This window comes from Athene cunicularia (genome assembly GCF_003259725.1).
Source record: "Athene cunicularia isolate RWA chromosome 2 unlocalized genomic scaffold, athCun1 chr2_part1, whole genome shotgun sequence".
Classification (NCBI taxonomy): Eukaryota; Metazoa; Chordata; class Aves; order Strigiformes; family Strigidae; genus Athene; species Athene cunicularia.
In genome coordinates, this window is record NW_020799095.1 from 54,662,110 (window position 1) to 54,666,430 (window position 4,321).

Genomic DNA, 4,321 nt, shown 5'->3' on the forward strand with positions numbered 1-4,321 from the left:
AAGCCAAGCCAAGCCAAGGCAAAGCAAAGAGAAAGACATCATTAAGGGGAAAAGAGGGAAAATGAAACAGGGGAAAATAAAGTGGAAATGGGGAAAAAAGAGGGGAAAAAAATGGGGGGAGGGAAAGAAAATAAAGAAAAAAAAAAAAGGCTCCAATCCCTGTAGTTCTTACTTTTATTGGAGATTTTCAAAAGATCTTTTTGACCATCTTGAAAATCTGGCCACTTAGGCACCCATTTGAGTGCCTAAATGGGAAGTTATCTCTCTAGGAAATCTCTCTCCCAGTCTGGGTGTTGCTGCCTTTTTGAAGCATGGAAGTACACAAGTTGCCCAAGGTCACAGAGGAAGTCTCTTGTAGAGCCAGAAATTTGAACCAACATCTCCTGTGCCCTAACCACAAGTCTATCCTTCCTCTCACTAACAACACAGTGTATTTCTTTGTTAAGTTTCTTTCTAGTTAGATATAACATAATGGGCCTTTTTCTTTATTCATCCACAATGGTAATATGACATTATGAGATTGGCACTTGTCATTCACAGGGAATGCTCTTTTTCCGCTTGCCCCAAAACAAAAACACACATAGCAGATTGTCATCTGCCAGTGACACTGGAATCTCTACATTTTAGAATCTTTTTACAGTAGCCTCACTAGAGTGTAAATTGCCCTTTATTAATATTTTTCAGGATATGAGAGGCTGAAAACCTGCGGATCCCAGCTACAGAGAATTACTCCCCTTCCCCACATAACCTCCAGGTGGGAAAAAAACTTTTTGGACAAGATGATCAAGGTAACAGCCAGTTGCTCATATCACATCGCTTAGCAGCTGCTGCTACCATGTGAAGGCCTAAATACTAGAGTAATATAGATCAGTAGCCACTGGCTACCATCATGTGTGTGTGAGCATCCATAAGTGTCCCTGCAAGACATGCAGAGTAGAACTGCATCAAGTGGAAAACCCAAGTACAGCACCATTTTTTCTTTTGCCACCTTTTCCACTTTAGAGGGACATGTGTAATAAACTCATCAAGTTCTGAAGACTACAGGTGGATGTCCCTGTACAAACCAAGAGAATTATAGATACTCACTGTATCTGCACAGACAAATAAAAGAATGCATGTGAGAAATGCCTGATGTACAGAACTCCATTCAGTTACTATTTTTGCATTTGTCTCGCTTGAGCTTTTTTTTTTTTTTAAATTTTTAATTCATTTTTTTCAAACCCTGCCCTCTTCTACATGACCTTTTTGATCAATAGTCTTTTGTTGTGCTGCGAGGCCTTGGCAGCAGAGGACAGAATGACTACAGCTAATCTTTATCTAATGTTTACCTTTAAACTCTTTGGGTCTTGGCACAGGTTTGAGACATTTGGGTTTTTTAGGTTTTATAACTCTAAATGATGAGCATTGCTTGAGAACATGGTCTCCTCTAGAGACCCAAGAGTTCTCGGCTGACGTTCCCCTCTGCTCCTGCAGTCAGCCCCATCTCTAGCCCACAAAGTACTTGCACTTTTCTGCTTCACCACCTCAGAAACTAGTGGATTACCTCAGCTTTTCTGATACATCTTTTGGCAAGTCAATGAAAGTCAGGTTGCCAACTATTTTCATGTGGAAAACAGGCCTCTCCCTGTCTTTTTAAGTGTAGAAGCCATTTTTTTGTGGGGAGGGGACTCAAAAAGTCGTTTTGTCAGATTGTGCAGTTGCCTGCCATTTTAAAAAAACAACTCCAACTGTTTTTTGTCACTATAGTATCTTCTCATAGGATCTTCAATGACAAAAATTTGTGGCCAATTTTCAAATGGTAAATCAATATGAAACTTTCTATTCTTCCTGCCCTGCCTGCCTGTTACTCTCTATATTAAGATTGTTTCAGACATTGTAGTAGAACACCACATCCCTGGCAGCTCCTAGAACAAAACCATTAGACACAAGGGACTCCCCCTCCCCAGCTACTTTATCTCAACAAGTACTTAATTTAAGCAAACAGCCTAATGCATGACTCATACCCCAGTGAGAGACAACGATTTGAAAACTTGAGGGCTGCTACAACTGACCACAGCAAGGGCAAAGGTATCAAAAATAAGCCTAAGAGCACAATTGCGGATGCAAAGCAGATTAATACTCCCATAGAGGGAAAGCCAGATCTGCCAGGTTGGCCGAGCCTCCACAGGAGGTTTAGCTGGGGCCAGACATGGAGACTGTGGCCCTTGGAATCAGGCATATACACATTTTAGAGGGCTGTTGATAGTGAAAAATCCTTGGGCTGAGCATTTCTGTTACCAACCTGGTCTGTCCCTTTACCAGCAGTAACTTACCATTTTCTCTGAAGTAAGTTTTCACCAGATTTGAAGGTCCTCAGTGTACAACAGAGCTGTAAAGTTAAGCTGAAAAAATGTATTTTGTGTTGGTTCTGGTTTTGTTAGGTGTTTGTTGTTGGGGTTTTTTTTTCAATTAGCACACATACAGTTAAATGCAAAGTTAAAGCTAATCATTAAAACTACCTGTAAAGTTACTGTGAAATTGGGATCTCAAAAAAAAACCCCAACCAAACACACACTGTACTCAGTCTTGCCCTTTTCCCCCTTCACAACAGCAGCTGCTGAAAAGGTGCGAGTTACCAACTATTGAAATGCTACATAAATGCTCTCAAGTAAATCAAGAATTTATATCCAAGTAGATATAGCCAAGTGAAACTCATTTTCAGCTTCACATTTTGCAATAACACCTTAGTGAGTGACTGATCTATTGCTTATGAAAAGAAAAAAAATACAAGAAAAAGCCTTTTCACAGTTCAATAGAAAGTTACAATATTTGAGAAATGAATAAGAAGTCATGTAATGGCCTTGCAGCTTTTGAACTTTCACATGTTTCAGATTTTTCTAATGCTTGTGTGGATTAAAGAGATTCACATCTCAATGGCTGGGGCACCTCGCATTTTTTCTGGATCAGGTTTAATGCTTTCCACACTGTAGAAATTTCACTTTGTATGAACACACCCTGAATTTAAGGAATTTTTCATACTTAGGTGTGTGTTTTCCAGTATGCTTCTTTTTATGTTAACCCTGTCAAAGGGCACAGTGTCTGGATCATAAGAATGCACAACTCCTTCAATTTCACACATCAATACACTGGGCCTTTTTGGCATGCTTTTCTTTCCAGACCCCAAAATAAATTAAAAGTGGGGGGAAAAGTCAGGAGAAAATAAAATAGAAGTCATCCATATTTTTTTACTTCTGTGTCTTATCTCAACCTGGACCCCAGAATAAAAAGGAGAACCATTCATTTCAGTAATGTGCAAAGTTCATGGGTTTAAAGCTACAACTATACCCTTTTCATCTCTTTAAAAGACATTTCAAAGCAGGGTTATAGGACCCAAAGAAAGAGAAGAATCTCTGATATCCATCCAGCTCACAGAGAAAAAGCCCTGCATTTTCCACCCTTTGACGTAGGATTAAGGAGTGACAAAAAGCCATTTCATCCTTTCTAAAAAAATGTGCATGTGCGTGCTTGAATATGTTCTATATTCTATTGGCTATCAGGAAGGCGTGGATACCCTCTAGATTCTAGAAATAATCACAGACCTCATAAAAGCCAGCACGTATATTAAGTCCTTATGGCTCAACGACAAGGGGAACCAAATGTTTAAAAACATTTACACACTATAGGCATGCCAACCCAAGACGTAAACCATTTGGGGCTTGTGCAGAACTGAATCTAGTGGATGAACAGAGATGGGGTTTTTTTCTGGTTGATGACCCATGGAGGAAGATAATTTCAGACAAAGCAAACAAAGGGCGTGTGAGAGCAGAGAGGAAGTTGACATTGGAAAGATGGAGCTTCTTTTGAACATCACTTGGAGTTATGCCTATTTGGGGTATTTCTAAAAATTAAAAAGTTCTCTAATGATTTTTGCTTACGTTCAGGGAAGCAAAATTGCATACGTGCTCTGTGAATAAAGCACATTGCCACGAAACTATCCCCAAAACACATTTCATTTCTATCATCAGCTTCTCATTCACATGGGAATTACTCGCCAGCTTCTGAATTCTGATCAGGCAACTCTAGCTTAAAAAAGCAATATAAGTGTATAACAAAAATATATACTTTTCACCAAAAGAACAACTTTTATATACAAAAGCATAACTTTTACAAATAATAATAGAATTCTCTTTGAAAAAAATTATCCTTTCACTTTAGGAAATAACCAAGAAAGTGTTTTTTTGTGGGACTTCTTATGTTCCACAGGGACAATTAATACTGAATTTGCATTTCTGACTATGCTCAGTTCTTTTCATTCAACCTAAGCAACTGCAGCCAACAAAAT